Below are 18899 nucleotides of genomic sequence, written 5' to 3' on the forward strand. Positions count from 1 at the left end.
AGGAAAAACTTTCCAAATTCGGATTTGAATTTACCTCATATTTCTTGACCATTCAAGATCCTAACAATATAGCAATGTATCTACTATACATGATCAACTAGATATTTTTTCTAACTAGTCAAGATCCTAAAATAGTAGCATTGACTAGTTTATAGGGTTTCATCCTAATAAAGGTAAGAGAAGGGTCTAAGAGAAAGTTAGAAAGATAATGTCTACCTCATTCTATAGTTCAACATCCTCAAAATTTTCCAAACATGATCCTTTCCATCAAATACTTTACAAGTCAAAGGCACGTCCTTTTTTAAGGTTTAACCCATACTAGATGTTTGGTAATGTATTGTTGTAGCATGAGGAAAGGCAAGTAGGGCAATTAAGCCTGCTAGAGGAGATTGACTTTCTTTTGCATAAGTCAATTATTTTTGAATAAAGATAGATAGAAGAGTATTTTACTAAAGTTATTTTCTTCTTATTTTGAGATATTTTCTTTCATCAATCTAATATTATTCTTTTAGATTATTTGTGTTTTTATTTCCTAATCCTAAATAATTTCCAAAAAAAACCAAACTTAAATTTGAGATGTGTGGTAATATTATCCAACACAATCTCAAATATAGCTTTAAACATTTGATTTTTTGACAATCTCTAGTATTCAATGAGGAATGAAAAGCTCTAGAAAAGAAGATACATCATATAAGTATCGAATGATTCACACATTTGTTACAAATAAAATTAGGTTTTATACAATTCCCATGGTTTTGTTTCATCAATAGCGAATCAATGACAACATATCTTAATAAAGGCAAATGCATCAGGAATCTTAATAAAGACATTTCATGGATTTGAAGATGGTGTGATGGGGCATACCACAATAAAGAAATAGATTGGTTTTCATGTCCAACAAATTTTCCATTGGATACATACAAAGATTAGAAAACTACTTAAAATAGTTCATGAAGACATTCCATGTCAAGTTGGTATTCTAATTTCACCAACAATTATTACTACATGGTATGAACAAAGAAGTGTACCCAGCATTGCAATCTCTAAAGAAATTTTTTTGGATGTAGGATTTTAGTTTTAGGGTTAGAAAGTAGGGTTTAGGAAAATAATTTTAGTGTTTAGGGTCTAAGTTTTGATGCTTAGGGTTTAAGATCTTTACCTAAGGATTTTGCATCTAGAAATTGAGTTTAATTTGAAGGTGTCTGTGGCTAGGGTAGAAGGTAGACGCACATACAACATTTTAATTTGAAGATAAATTTGTAACAACAAGTTTTAAATTCCAAATTGGCATTCTAAAGAAAATTTTGAATATAGAATTACATGTTAATCAGCAAGGTTTGAATTCAAAAGAAATTGTCAGAAAGGAGAATGGGAACCTGAAAATTTTTTCTCTCATCCAAGCCCTTTCCCCATCTCCAGTCACTACCCCCTTCATTCCCTGATCCTCTTTCTTTTATCCATCATGAAAAAGTAACTAACCTAATTCCCCCCAACACTACAAAATGAGCCCCAATATTACCCATGATTTTCAATGATACCCTATGCAGGAATGAAGCCCAACCTACATAATAAGAATAATAACATACTTAATGACATACCTTTTCTTTGTTATGACCCAAGTTGGTTAAAATTTTGATCAACTTGGGAAAATTTAGGACATTTTCAAATAACATAGAGATAAAAGCCAATAAAAAATAAAAAATCATAGCTTTGGTCAAAAAAATTTGGTAGAAAACAAGTGTAAATGCACTAGTGTAGTCTCCTCCCTAGCCAATGGATTGTGATGGCCCAGCAGATGTTGTTGTAGTGATCATTGTAGTCATAGTTATAGCTAATTGGGTGGCTCTAGTTGATACTCCATCAATTGAACTGGGAGCTCTAGTCTTTTTCTTCCTCATCCAGGTCCACTCCACCCATTTGTCTATTCTTTTAATTAGCCCTTACATGAGAATCTTCATTATATCAATGACTAGCTTAGCAGGTGGAGTAGATTGAATATGTGGTGCATGTAGGCTCCATCATTTGCAAGATCAAAGACATCAACAGAAGCATTATACAATTTTATTTCATCAATAGTTATCCTTGACCAAAATCTCTCCTGATTTTGGTACTCATTGAGACACCCATACCAAAAATCTTCAATAGCAGGGACATGCCTATAGGCATACCCCAACTTTTGATGATCCTTTACAAAATTTATTGAATCATATTGATGCCTGAGCACCTCATAGTCTATCAACTTGATCTTACTTTTAAAACTTTTTACCTAGTTCTAAGCATCTAATCTAGAGGCACATGAATACATGCCTACCAAAATAGGGAATGGAATCCCAACAATTTTCTTAACATTTGAACATGAGGTTTTCACCTCTAGAATTTGTTGACATAGCTTGACTAGAGCTACCTTGTCCTCTAGATATCTAGGCAATCTTTAGGGAAAACCATCGTAGGCTCCTATTCCCAAATAGGAGAAGCTCAAAAATTGGATGAACACGCATCTAAACTAGCTTATATCCCATATTTCCTCAAGCGAGAATCTCCTCTCGGGGAAACCTTGCAATTCCCAACCAACCTCATTGTAAAGGCATCATTGATAGCTACATACTTCTCATAGCTCCTTTGTAGTTGTAGGTGCAAATAGAACTCATAGATTTTGGTGTCTCATCATAGTTTGGGATACTTGGGAGACCAAGCCACAAATGGTGTGTTGCCAAATAAATCAAATACGAGTACATATACAACTACTTGACTCCTCTGGCAAAATTCAACTAGGAAGCAAGCTTATGATAGATGATTTGTGCCCAATCGATCTTCATATCTTCAACATAGATTTCTTCTACTAGGAAGAAATGGTGCTTGATGAAATCCAAAATCTCCTCATTTCCCTTTAGTCTGAGGAGGAGGGTGAGGATATCCATGATCTCTAGCTTTAGATTGGTGCCAAACAGAGTTTTTGACATTTTTCTCTTCTTCGAGTGGGTAGTCTTGAACTAGGTCCTCTACATGTCCTCCTATTTGAGGATTTTTTCTCATTAAACATGGATGCAAAGGACCCAAAATTAATGTCACAATACTGCTCATGTGTAGGGATGCCAAATGTTGATTGTATTAATGCCTTGTTAATTAATAAGAGAATAGATTGATTTGGAAATAGAATCTGCATCATTTCTAGATTTTATCTCTCTATGCACTCCTTTACTAACTTAGATGCACAAATTTTCATTGGGAAGTTGGTCACCTCTACCAATCCACTCTCTTTTAGTTTCAAAGTGATTGGTTGAATAGGTTGGGAAATTAGCCTCCTATTTAGATCACCCAAGTCATAGAACTTGAAGGATGTATTAGTATATTCTTTTATCTCACTTTCCAAGCCAATTAATCTTTCATAACCAATAGGTCTGATTACCATTCACTATGATTGCACAAGATGCATTTTTCGATAAATAGTCATTAAATAAACTTGTAGAAACCAATTGCTTGCAAATTTGATGAAATGGCCGTAAGGAATAAGAATGTTGGCACCACATGAATGAAATTAAGTTTGGCCAATGATTATAATAGGTAGGTTTGCATTTAATTACATAAGTAATGATTATTTAAAATTCTTGTTAATTTGCACTTAAAATATTAAGTTCCCAAAAGAACTCTTACTTAAAGTAAAGTGATATGAGTAAAGTCATTAAACAACATAAATACTTAGCTTTGCAAGAAGTGCTTTACTTTGCTTCAAAATTCAAACTACAAATATTTTTAGCAATATTAACATACATGAGGGAGAAAGAAAATTTAGCTTCTCCATAAACCCAAATTTCTTTTATTTGGAATCATAGCATGAGGAATGATCCTTTAGCTAGCTTGCACATTTCATTCTTATATTTTCCAGTAAAGGCTTTAACATTTCTTTTCCTTCATAATGGGTTAGCATGTTCAACACTTACTTTTCTGAAAGGATGTTTTGGGTATCTTCGAATAATATTCAATTTTTAGGGAAACTTAGCTTTATATTCTCAAAGTCTCTAGAAAAGTAGCCCATTTTTTTACCTTTGGGTGGAAAAGTCCTTTCCCAACAACATTTTCCTGGTTGAGGCACAACAAATAGTTTTCAAATTTTAACTTTGATCTGATAGGCATGAAGAAAGATCTTGAGCATGCCTGACTAGTTATAAATCATTAAATCATTATGCTCATACTAGTTGATAATTTGAACTGAGATTCAACTCAAGTTTATGAGGATTCAAAAATAGAACAAAATGGCTACATCTCCAAGAATATGCAGCAACAAAACCATAAACATGTACTTCTTAGCAATATTTGATCTTATCTCCATAGATTTGAATGCAAAACACTCTAGCCTCTATCCATAGCATCATAAATCCTTGGGCATTGGTAAAATCATACCCATAGCCTCTTGGTCACTTTCCATGGCTTCTGCCTTCGGATTCACAATTGGTGCAATTCACTTGATGGAAGAATTAGCTGAAGAGCTCATAATCTATGAAATATGAAATGTTAGGGAAAGCTTATAGATAATAAGTTGTAGAACACTTACTTCTCATTAGGAGGATGCAATATCACACCCCAACCATTCCTAAATCACCTAAACCCCATGTGCATTGGAAAAACAAGAAACCCACATATAGAGATTAGGTAAATTTATTGTAAAGGGAGACCTAGAAAATGAAGATAACATAGTGCTTCAGGAAACATGAGAGGTAATTAGTAACCTAAAACAGACTTAGACACATCTTCCTCACTTAATAAATAACCTCAAGATTAAAAGGGGGGGAAATAAAACTTGGCAACATGTTTATCAATAACAAATTGGTAAGAAATTGTACGGTAGACTCAGGGGCACCTATGAATATAATGCCTAATGAAATGATGAGAATGATAGGATTAAAAATAGACATCATCTATGGTAAGTGCTATGCTATGGATAACAAATCTATCCCTATGGTAGGAGTTGTTAAGAATGTTGATTTTAGATTTCCTACCTCCCCTAATACCTCTTATAAAACATATATTACTATAGTCAAAGTTCCTCCCTATTATGGTATGCTTCTTTCAAGATAATGGTCAAATTTAGTTAGAGGTCATATACATTTAGATCTGTCCTATGCAACCATCCCTATTAGTGGCCAAATATTTGGATTGATAAAGAGTCAAGATATGAATATTTTGTAGAAAAATTTTAACCTGATAACATAATACATTTGTGTCAAATGGATATGGATAATCTTCAGGTGAGTGTGAATAAACCTAGACAAGATATAGAAGGTAGAAACAAAGATCCTATGCAATCAAAAGATGATAGATTATGGAAAATGAATTTTGATGGAGCATGTAGTAAAGAGGGAAATGAAGCTAGTGTGGTTCCTACATCACCATCAAGTAAGCTATTTAGGTATTCTTTTCTTTTAAATTTTGAATGTACCAACAATATTGCTAAATATAAAGCATTGATTTTAGACCTAAATATTGCCAAGTTTCATAATATAAAATTACTTTTAGTTTTTGGTGACTTTGAATTAATAATCTATTAGATCTAGGATAAATTTATGAAAAAATATTCAAGGATGAAAAGATATATAAATTATATGTGGGATTTGCTAGAATTTTTTGATTCATTTTCAATTAACTAGATTGATATGACATAAAACTTTTTGGATGACATAATGGCCAATCAAGGCTTTAAATAGATTGATTTCCTATTGCAAGATGTTTTCCAGGTTGAAATGCACAACATGCCATCCATTCTAGACAATATTCATAATTGGAAAGTCTTTGAGAATCATAAAGATTTGTTACAATTCTTGACCTGTGAAAAGGATTATCAAGATTTTGGTATTAATTGGAATGGGCTTATTGAAAACAAAGAGGGAAAGAAAACTATTTTGGGAGAAGAAATTATGCACCTTAATAAAAAAAAAGATGCCAAAAGGTTTGGTTAATTTAGAACATATTTTTGATGAAAGTGAAAATCTTAAGGTGCATTCACCCATTGTTATGCAAGAACAACTTGAGAAAGTTAACCTTGAAAATGAACATTCCCCAAGAAATCTTTTTTTGGGGAAAAACTTGTGAGCAAAAATAAGATTAGGACCAATAACTCTTCTGCGGAAGTATAGACATGTGTTTACATGGTCTTGTGATGAGCTAAATGTGTACTAGAAAGATTTGTTTAGGCATCCAATACTTCTGAAACCTGATGCTAAACCTTTTAGAAAAAAGAAAAGACCAATAAATCCTCTTTTGGATCATAAAATGAAAGAAAAAATAGTTTAAATGAGAGATGCTGGCATAATCAAGCCTATTAGATATTCATCTTGGGTCTCCAACTTGGTCTCTGTTAGGAAGAAGAATGGAGATATAAGACTTTGTGTGGATTTTATTAAAAGATAATTATGCCTTCCCTAACATGGATACCTTGCTACAAAAGGTAATAGGGAATGAATTTCTATCCACGATGGATGGTTTTTCTACTTATAATCAAGTGAAGTTCAAAGAATCAAAATAATAGAAGATAACATTCAATACTCCTTGGGGAACATATGTATATGCAAGAATGCCTTTCAAACTGACAAATTTTGGGGAAAATTTGCAAAAAGCTATGGATTTTGGCTTTGAAGGATTAATTGATAAGATTTTGGAAATTTATTAAGATGATCTCACTTCTTATTCCCAAAATGTTGAGGTCATGGTAAACATCTAAAAATGTATTTAAAATGGCTCTTAAATATGGGATATCTCTTAATCCTAAGAAATATCAATTTGGGGTCATAGAAGGAAAATTATTAGGATATATTATTTCAAAGGATGGAGTAATAATAGATCCTAAAAGAGTTGCATCCATTGATAGCATAAAAGTTCCCAAAACTATTAAAGTTATTCAATCTTCTTTGGAGAGATTAATTTTGTAAGAAAGTTTGTGTCAAATTTTGCAGAAATAGTTAAGCCCATGTTGAGGATGCTTAAAAAAGAAGCTAACATAATTTGGGATGATGAAGCCTTACAAGAATTTTTTCAAATAAAGAAAGAAATTAAGAAGCCCATATTCTTAAGTCTCCAGATTTTAAAAAACCATTTCAGATATTCTCCTTTGCATCGTACCATGCTATTGTTGTAGTTATGATTTAGAAGAATAGGGAAGGATATGAACAACCTATTGTATTTATTAGAAAGAGTTTATAGAGCTCATAACTAAATTATGATATCAATGAGAAATAAGTATATTGCTTGGTGAAAGTTGTTAAATCTTTTCAATATTACATAGTGGGTGTTGAGGTCATAGCATATATTTCCAATGCAACAGTTAAAGATATCTTTAGACAATTTGAGAATATGGGAAGAAGATGCAGATGGATCAATCAAATACACAAGCTCAATATAATTATCCAAATAGCTAAATTGGTTAGATGTCAAGGGTTAGCAAAACTTTTTGTTGATTCAAATTTAGAGTGTCTCAAATAAATCAAGTTGAAGAAGATTACTCTCAAGTTAGTATTAAAAAGTGTCCTTGGTATACTAACATTTTCTATTATCTAAGATGTATGAAATATCGTAAGGGCTTAAGTGAAAGTAAAAAAAGGACTATAATATTACAAGTAGTCAAATATGTGCTTATTCATGTTAGAATATGAAAAGATTAATAACCCATAAAATTATTGCAAAGAATAGATATCTAAACTATGAATGCAAATTATACAAAATCAAAATATAAATATAGAGATAGTCTCCAAGAGAGTAATGCAAATGCTAGAAGAAAAATAGCATTAAGAGGATGCAAACATAAGAGATACAAATACAAGAAAGGTAGCATGATTATATAGGCTAGGAAGAGGGAGGTGGTGGCAACATCAACCAATGAGGAGCAACCATCTATCAGACTAAAGATAGCAAAGTATCTTCCCAAGATAGCTAATGAATGCTCACATGTAGGAAGGTGACACCTCGTAACCATTCACCTAATAAGAAATGCTTTATTAACCTAATTGAGATTAATAAAAGTGTAGGAAAAACCTAGTAATATAGGAAAAAATAAATAACCTACTAGGAAATTAAAAACTACACTAACAATTTAGGGTGATCTTTATAGGAAAAACAAAGATGATGTTTTACATTATTGTTTGTACATGGGTCAAGATCCCTTAATTTTAAAAGAGATACATGATGGGGTTTGTGCGGTACATTTCTCTACAATAACCACTACTCACAAAATCTTACAAGTTGGATATTACTAACCCTATCTTTTTAGAGACAATACCTCTTATGTGTTAAAACATGAAGCATACCAAAAGTTCTTAAGAAACCTTAAATATGATGGAGGTTTTCCTCTAAGAACTCTACAAACCGAGGAACCATTTCAAATATTAGGGATGGACTTCATAGGTGAAATCAACAAAAAATCAAGTAATGGATGTAGCTAGATCCTTGTTTCTACTAATTATTTTACCAAATGGGTGGAAGAAACACCAACAAAACAATCCACAAGAATTGTTGTTACAAATTTTTTAACAAGCAATATTTTGACCAGATTTGGAGTGCCAAAAAATATTGTTATTGATAATGGCATGTGTTTTAGGTCAAAGGAATTTTAAAAATTATGCAATAAATATGGCATTCATGTTTTGTACTCTTCTCCTTATCATTCTCAAGGTAATGGTCAAGTTGAATCCACTAATAAGAGCGTACTAAAGATTATTACGAGGATGTTGGGTAATAAAAGGAAAGCTTGGGATTCCAAGTTACATCTTGTAGTATGACAAGATAGGATCACAAAAAAGAAAGCCACTATATTTTTTCCATTTGAACTTGTCTATGGGAAAGAAGCTAGGATTCCTGAAACTAACTTGTTAGCAGTTTACAGGTTTATCGAAAATGAAAATATTGAAAGATATAGACTTCATGGATGAAAGGTTGGATGCACTAGCAGAATTAGATGAAAATAGAAAGATAGCATTGGAGCACAATATTGAGAGACAAAAGAGGGTCAAACACTTTCATGATAAGAAATCATCAGATAATTTTTTTGATATTGATGATTGGGTGTTGCAGTGGAATGTAAATGATAAAGACAAAGGAAAACATGGAAATTTTGATGCTCTTTGGTTGAGACCTTTTGTGATATCTAAATAGGAAGGAGAGTACACATTATTTTTGCAAGATATAGATGAGAATGTATAGGAATTTCATGTTCATGCTCATTACCTTAAGCCCTTTTTCTTGTAAGATTATTTTAGTATTTTTTATTTATTGTTAGTGTAGGGCCATTTTTACCTTTGTTGTTTCCTTTTTTATTATAGAGATAGATAGATTCTTGCCATATTCAAGAAAATATGCATCCCAAAAAAGACCCACTGATGGAGCCTTGAAATTCTTTCAAAAAAGATCATTTTAATGTTCATTTGTGTAAACTTTCGATTTTGTGATCTCGCAAAGAAGAAATGAATAAGCTTTTGATTTTGTGATTTTAGGTTCTGATGTGATTTTGGGAATAGTATTCTAAATCACTAGTGTTTAAGGCATCACCAATTTGGTGATTTTGCATTCAAGATGGTTCTATCTGCCTGATGTTGCCAGTTCATAGGACTAGATTTCTTGGTATTCTAGTTTTATGATTTCACATGCCATGTCTATTCATTAGGTTGAATTAGAAAAGATTCACCTTTTGATGATATATTTTCAAATTCTAATAAAGGAACATGAGAATTTAAGGCTAAGTACATTTACATTCTATCTTAAATTAGCACAAAATTAGATGTGACAAATTCTTTGAGTTTGTGTGTGTGACCCGTTGGTTCAAATTTAATGCATTTATTGACCATTGTTGAGTAAGGACCTTATAAGGTAACATTCTCTCAGAATGTCCTTGTATTAAAATTTTATTGTTCTATTTTTGTGTAGGTTTTAAAGACTCTTCACCATGGGACTGCTTATTCAAGCATACAATGATTAGGATAACCCAAAACTAGTCATGTGTAGTGCCTGCCCCTAGGCCGCACTTTTGTTGAACTCTTTCTTGGTGAATTTTCTATTAATTGAGTCTAATGAAAAGATTTAATTAAATGAAAATTAAAATGATATTTTAATATTTTATTTTATTTAATTAATTGGGAAATTAATTAAATAAAAGAATTAAATTTGGAGATAAAAGTTACAAGTTCAAAGTTGGGGCATGTCAATAATTGTTTAATTTAATAATAATATATTTAGAGTTCATTTTTAAATAAATACTAAATAATAATATTAGTTAAGTTAATAAATGTTTTATCAATTAAGTTTTGAAAATAAATTTAAAAATGAAAAAACAAATTAATTTATTAATAATTTCATGATAAATGTGTGAGATTTAAAATTAATAAATTAAATTGAAAAAAGTAAAGTGAATATTTAATAAATTGATGTGCATTATTTTAATATTTATTCACATAGGAGTATGCGAACTCTTGTGAGTTGTCATGTTGACAACACAAGAGTTTGCACTCTAATTATGCACATGTTGTCTACACTTAGGAGTTAGTAGATTATTTGAGCACATGGTATCTACAACATTCTAGACACCTCATCATGTTTATCTTCTTATTGTGAAAGTTATGTGCTTAGTTGTCATGCTTATCTCTTAGTTCTTTCTAGACACATTCTAGATGCATCTTAGAGGCCTTTATATAGAGGCTCTCCTAGTGTGTATGGACATCCTCATATGCTTCTACAAGAACTCCTAGTCACTTGGATGGGGTTTTAGTTCTTGGAAAAATTGCGAATGTTGGAGAAGGAAGGAATTTTTGAAAAGGGGAAGGTTTTGAAGGGAGGAGCTTCTCTACAATTTTCTAAGGCGTAGCAAATTAGCATCAGGTAGGCACTCGTGATTATTTTGCATACTCTATTATGCTTTCTCTCTTTCTATCTTCATCATGTTTGCTAGATGACTACTTGGATAATTCTTGTGATGAATGTTCTATATTGTGAAAATTTGGGTATGCATGTTGTTTCATTTGGATTGAGGAATCAATATATTATTGCAACCCTCCTTTAGTAGAATCAAGATTTGGAAATTGATTCCGGTTTAGGTTTGAATTAAAATAGAATCTTATTATTATGCCTAATTAAATTAATTTTAATTAAGATTAGTTAATGGTAGAAGAAGTGTAATTAATTATTAGTCAATTCAAGTAAATGAATTTTTAAATGAGGGAAATTTTTTTTAAAAAAGATATTAATAAGTCTTTAGTGGAATTAAATAATTATTAATGAGATTGATTTTACTTAAAATCAATGAAGATTATTTTAAATAAATGATTGTCCTTGAAGTGTTTTAAGGAAATTGTAAACTAATTATTTGAAAGTTGATAAGTATTATTCTTATAATTTGAATAATGGGAGATGCTCTTGGAATTAAGGGAGTTTCATTTAATTATTAGTAACATTGATTTTAGTAAAATAATGCAATGATTTTATTAAAAGTCAATGGGAATTGGTTTAATTATTTAAATAAGTAAATAATTATCTTCTAATTATTTTAGAAAATTATTTCAAAATAATGGAGGGATAATTCTATGTTTTATTTGAAAAAATAAATGGGTTGACTTATAGATTAAACGAAGAACTTTATACACTTGAAATATACTTGAACGAAAATTGAAACCTCATACTTGGCATAACCATGTGACTTCAAGAGGAAACTAAAACATGTATTTGCATCTTTATTATTTTGAGAATTTGATTGGGGTAATTTTGTATTCTATTTTTTGAAATGAAGGGGTTAAACTATATTGAATAAGATGTGCCTCTTTAAGTTTGAAAACTCACACTAAAATGGAAATTGGAACTTTACGGTGAACTATCATTGTGTGTGTTCAGAGCTAAACCCAAACATGGAACTTGCATTGTTGTATGTATATTGTTTGTGTTTTGGGATTTTGGGGTTGACTAGACTGTTGGCTAGTTATAGGATGTCTACCAGAGGCTCAGGGGTTTATGAGAATGTGATGGCATGTTGATGTTATTTGGTCTCAATCTTTTTAAGAACTAGCCATGGTTATGTGATGGTATGCTCTATGAGATGTTTGTATTTATCGTTCATTGATTTATTTCAGTCTTCTTGTGTGAAGTTGAGGTGTATGTATTTGAGATGCTTGACTTAACCATTTTTGAGTCATCGATTAGTTATACTTGGATTACTTTCCAGTCACCTTGATGGCACTGAATTGTTTGTTTTGATCTTGATGATGTCATGTTGTGACATGTTTTGACTTGACCATTTTGGAGTCTTCAATCAGTATTACTTTGAGATACTTTTTGGTTGCTTGTTGAGAACCAATGGATAGTGTGATTTATTTTGAGATTCCTTATGGTTGCTTGTTGAGAACTGATGGATGTTGTGATTTATCATTGATATAGATATTAAGATTTATTTTGGAATACTATACGGTTTCTCAATGAGGACTGATAGATATTGTGATTATCATTGATACCTTCAATTGCCAATAGAGAACTATTGTGGTCATGATTATCAATGGATGTTTTTCAGTTGCTCATGGAGATTTGATGTTCTTATTGTGGATTATATTTTGGTATTTTTTTAGTCACTTGTATAGGACTGAGGTGATTTTGTGATTTATGATTCCATGAGCCTAGGGTAGGTTATCTACTTGTAGTGTTGGGAAGTGGCTTACAATGGGGGTCAAGGCCCTAAGTGGCTACCAGGGTAACTCATTGTAAGTTATTTAATAAGTGAAAAAATTTACACTTAATGGAGATTAAAATGAGCCTAATAAGATAATTGTATGTTCTCGCCCATGCCTTGAGTGCTAGTACAGACTAGGATGGGAGTAGAGAGAATGCTTGGTCGAGACCTTGCATTCCGTAGTATGCCTCGTAAGTATGAGAGGATACTAGTGGCTGCATAGGGATCACTAGGGGGGCGGGGTCTATTGAGAGACTACCAAGGTAACTCTAGCATGATTCATGCGATGACACTTTCTTGCTTACATGGTAGGTTTCCTACATGTCTTTCTTGTGCCTCTGGGAGTAGATGTCGATCTGTGTGTTGGAACCTTTGAGTTAGCATACTTTTAGGATTCCTAGACTTAAAGAGTATTTGTGTTATGTGATTAGATATCCTATTTGAGACTTGAGACTATCTCCTCCAGCGCTATCTTTGTTGGCATTTTTCCTCATTATGTTCTTGGATCATTATGATAGATGTTATATCTTATGATGGATGTTATTTACTGGTACATTTCTTTATATTGATGATTAACATGTGATAGATGATATTATCTATTTTGTAGGATCATCTTATGCTTTATTCTTGTATGTTAGATTTCTTTATACATATGTTGTAGCATGTTAGATTTCTTTATGCATATGTTGTAGTATGTTTAGGAGTGACATCCCTATTACTATAGTACCAATGATCTCTTCGGTGGCTTGGGATGTTATGTACAGGGGATGGCTAGGGCCCACGATGGTCTAATGATGCTATTGATGGTTGGGAGGAACCACACACTTAGTTAGTTTTGTTTTATGATGGATGGTTATCTTTTGTGATGGTTGTTATATCATTATTGATGGATGGATGTATCATGTATGTTAATAGTTTCATTTACCTTATTACACTTGTATCATAGATTTGATGAGGATGATGTATCTTTATTTTTTCATATGTTTAATCTTTTAAGCTTTTCATACCTTGTGACAAGTATAGTGGATGATAGAGCATTCCGAATTTAATTGCCAAGGGACATTTGGAACAAATGTATATTATGGACATTGGATTTTTCATTATTCTTTTATATGGATGTGGTAATTGTTAGACTTAGTATTAATTAGATTAAATGTGACTCAACGTCTTGGGATCCTTAAGGAATGTAACCTATTATGTATGCTTAAAATTTATTGTACATTATTTCTTTTGCTACTATGTGTTTGATATGAATGGTTTATCTTTCATGATTAAAAAAAAAATGTTTTACAAATTTTGTAAAACTTTAGGTTAATTCTTTTGGATCCCTTGGTAGGGCGTTACATCATGCTGCCAGATTTACCACAGAAAAAGGAGGACCATCTTGATGTTCTTAACAACATGTACATAGCAACTTGGGATTTGTGGTAGAATTATACCAACTGTGTCAGTAAAGGTTAGAGCCATCTTTGTTAATTTTGAAGACCTTCACGAAAACTAGCATTTTGAAGGAATTTTTTAATATGATTCGAGAGAATTGGGATATTTTATTTATAAACTTCTTTAAAAATATTATCATTGTAAAATTTTTGTGAATGGTTGCAATTATTTATTAGTTAGTTTTTGTTTAAAGGTCTAAAGATTTTTGGCTCACTTTCATTTTCTATAAGAAATGTTACCAAGACCTAATAGAGAGAAATATAGATATAAAAATATACAAATATATGAATGTGCAACATAGATATAGGAATTACAACCAATCATTGTCCAATTGTACTTATTTTCAAAATTAATAAATATACTTTGTTTCTCTTCTAAAGTTTTGGAATAAATCATAATTATTGGTGTTTGCAAATTGTCTTGTTGGATTTACGTTTTTTTTGTTGGATTGAAATTAAAAAAATTAAATCTTCAATAAGAATAATCTTTAGAGAAACCATACCGAGTGTTAGCATTCTACTAGACATAACTAAGTTCCTTCATTGATTAAGCACTAATATGTGTCAAGTCCTCTAGAAGAAACTAAGCCCCATCATCGACCAAGATGACGTGGGCAACACTACTATTGAGCTCCCAATGCAAATTGAGCTCCCAATTTTAGTTAAGTGCCTCGAGTGTCACCAAACATCTTCATTAACCAAGTAACTCAGTTAACACAACAACCAAACCAAATCATTATCATCTAAGTCCCCTTAATTCTTTGACCAAGTCCTCCAACTCCAAGATCAAACCATATCATCATGTAGGATTGCTAGCCAACCAAGGATGCTCCTGCATCAGACACCCTAGGTTCGAAAAGATTTTTTTAATTGCTAGAAGAACATCTTCTAGGATTCAACACATAAATCCCAAATTGGCTCAAGAACTTGGACAAAAGCACAAACCAATTCCACCTTTTATAAAGAAACAGGATATCAGAATGTGACAGTTCAACTTTAATGACAAAAGAAATGGTATTTTTGTTTAGAATTCAAAGATGATGTAAACTAATGAAATGTGTAAAACTAGATGAATTTTATGCCTATAACTTTTATAATTCTTTTGAGTAAGAATTTATTCCTTTTAAAAAGAATTGAAGTCCCTATTTTAACTATTAAAAATAGGGTGTAGTTCACATCAAACAAGTATATGCAAAACATTTTTTTTGTTCTAGTTTGAAAATATCTTATAGATGACATGTATAGCTAGGGAAAAAAATAAATTATTTTTGATGCATATTTTCTTTTTTATAAGTACTCAAGGTCGACCTTATTAGAATCCAACAATTTTTTTCTCTTGTCAAAACTTCCTTATCAAATCTATACCTTTTTGGAAAATAATTGTATATTCTTGAAGAGGACTCTCTCCTTTAGAGATAAATATAATTTTTATTTATATATATGATTTACTTCTTTTTTCTTTTTTCAGGGAGCATCTTCTGAAATGTTGAAATATTGATTTATAATATTTTGAAATTATAACATATTATAACTAATCAAAATACTCATAAATTTAGATAATGATGATATTGAATCTAAGATATATAAAAGGTTATATTTAGTTTTTGAAAAAATTTGAGTTTTGATAGAGAAATGAAATTCAACCAAAATAGGTTTTGGTATCCTAAAAGGTGACACAGGTTTTTTCTTTTACATTATCTTCCAAGTCCTCAACTTATACACTCTTTCCCTTGATCTTCTTCCACTTCACATCCTTCCTCGATGTGCTACAAGTCTTCTTTCCATGTTGATCTCTAACCCTCTCAAAATCAAACTCATTTCTAACCATGTTGAGTGTTAGCATTCCACCTGACATAACCAATCTCCTTCATTGATTGAGCACCAATATGTGTTGAGTCCTCTAGAAGAAACTAAACCCCTTCATTGATTGAGTTGCTCAAGAAACACTACATCCAAGCTCCTAGTGAAAATTGAGCTCCCAATATCAGTTGAGTTCTCCAAGCATTACCAAACATCTTCATTAACTGAGTCACTCAGTTAACATAGCAGCCAAACCAACTCAGTATCGATCGAGTCCTCTTCATTCTTTGATCGAGTCCTCCAACTCCAAGGTCAAACCATATCATCATGTAGGATTTCTAGCCAACCAAGGATGCTCCTATATCAAATACCCTAGGTTGGAAAATATGTTATTAATAGCTAGATGAACATCTTCTAGGATTTAGCACATAAATCACAAATTGGTTCTTCACATACATATCTTCCAAGTCCTCAAATTGTACACTCTTTCCCTTGCTCTTCTTTAGCTTCTTCACATCCATCCTCAGTATGCTATAGGTTTTCTTTCTAAGCTGATCTCTAACCCTCTTAGAATCCTTCAACTCAACTCAACTACCAATACTTAGGTTCCTTGTACTAATCTCTTCATTCTGCAAAGGAATTAGGGAATTCTTCCTACCACCTTTCACAATTATAAATACATTCTTAACACAATCATGCACAACCTTGCAATCATACTGCCAATGTCTACCAAGAAACAAATGAAAACTATTCATGTCCACAATATCACACAACACTTGATACTTATACTACTCAATCTAGAAATCAACAAGGCATTGCTCTCTCACTTCCATAGCATGCTCACCTTGCAACCAGCCAATCTTATAAGGATAAGGATGTCTCATTCTCCTCAAACCAAGTTTCTGAACCATCTCCTCAACAACAAGGTTATCAATACTACCACCATCCACAATCACATTGTAGACTTTCCCACTAAACTTACAACGAGTACTAAATTAACTAGTCCTCTGACAAAATTACAGTGTCCTCTAACCAATCAGTTTTTGTTGAGCTAGTAAACTCTCTCCTTGCTCAAGTTGATGATCTTAGACTTCAACCTCATTCAAAATAGAAAATCTTCTATCACTAGCCTTAATAAATTCATGAAAATCTATGCCCTACTTATCCACATTTGTAGCAAGTACCCTTAAACTGACCTCTACCTATCATCCTTTTTTGATCAATAGGTTTTGGTTCATCTTTATCACTTGGTTAGATTTTTTTGAGCTTTCATATTTTTCCTTCCATCTAGCATTACCTTAACTTTTCCTCTTCAACTTATATTCTACCTTTAGGGCATACTAATAAGAATCATCAACCAAATCAATCTTTAACATAACAATGTCATCTTGGATATTGAATCTCAAACCATTAATGTACTAAGCTACCTTCCCTTTTGACAATTCTCTATGTCCAGACCAAATAGTCAACTTTTAGAACTCCTTAGTATAATATTTTACACTCATATCTTTCTGCTTCAAATTTTCTAACCTCTTGAATAACTCAAGCTCATAATCAATAGAAATAAACTTAGCCTTCAACTTAGTTACCATCAACCTCCATCTAGTGATCTTCATTTCACCTTCCTCCTCTTTGTCTCTTTGGAGTTCTTTCCACCAAAGAGCAACATTTCTTTCAACTTAGTTTGTTACAACCTTTCTTTGAATGGATTCAATATCCTCAAGCTCAAAGTAATCTTCCAATTCACCAATCCAACCAATCAATTTTTTAGGAGTTTGAAAAGTACCTAAGAAATTAGAAACCTCCATCTTATGCTTCAACTTTAACTAAGATCTAGGTTTAGCAAACTTACCAACCCTATTTCCAATAGGTCTCTCCACACAATCAGTTCTATCCTCACCACTCGATCCAACAACTTGAAATCCTTTGCCAACTTCTTCATAACCATCTTTAGTACCCACATGTTGAGGTATACTACCTATAGTACTTACAATTCTAGCAATCATGTCACTCTTCAACAATGCAATCTCAGATCTAAAATTGTCTTTAACCTCCTCCATTTCAAATATAAAATCTATTTTAACCTTCTCTAAGATCCTTTCCTCTACAACATCACTAAGATCATCAATTTCCCTAGGGTCCAATCTTCTTGGAGTCATCTTCCAAGATCCTCTGCAAACCCAAAGTAATAAATCTAAAAATCTAGAAGTGTGCTCGGCTTGCAACCAATCAATCTTATAAGGATAAGGATGTCTCAATATCCTTAAACCAAGTTTCTAAACCATCTCCTCAGTAAAAAGGTTATTTGTACTACCACCATCCATAATCACATTGTAGACTTTATCACCAAACTTACAATGAGTCCTGAACAAACTAGTCCTCTGACAAGATTCTAATGTCCTCTGACCAACCAGTACTTGTTGAGCTAGTAAACTCTCTCTTTGCTAAGGTTGACTATCTTGGACTTCAACCTCATTCACAATAGTAGCCCTTATGTCATGAGCCTTATGAAATTCATAAAATATATGCCCTACTTCTCCACATTTGTAGCAAGTACCCATAAACTCACCTCTACATATCCTTCTCTTCTTATCAATAAATTTTGGTTCATCTTTTGAGTCCTCGGTGTGAGACAAGGTCAAACCATATCAATCAAGTCTTCAGGTGTCAAAGTACCTAAGAAATTAGAAACCTCCATCTTATGTTTCAACTTCAATTGAGATCCAAGTCTAGCAAACTAACCAGTCCTATTTCTAATAGGTCTTGCCACATGATCAATTTTGTCGTCACCACTCAATCCAACAACTTCAAAGTCTTTAGCAACCTTTTCATAACCATCTTCAGTACCCACATGCTAAGGTACACCACCTATAACACTTACAATTTCAACTATCATGTCACTCTTTAGCAATGTAATCTTAGATCTAAAATTGGCTTTAACCTCCTCCATTTCAGATCTAAAATTTATTTTAAATTTC

This window comes from Cupressus sempervirens, chromosome 11 (genome assembly GCF_028749045.1).
Source record: "Cupressus sempervirens isolate cs-2001-9-10 chromosome 11, ASM2874904v1, whole genome shotgun sequence".
Taxonomy (NCBI): domain Eukaryota; kingdom Viridiplantae; phylum Streptophyta; class Pinopsida; order Cupressales; family Cupressaceae; genus Cupressus; species Cupressus sempervirens.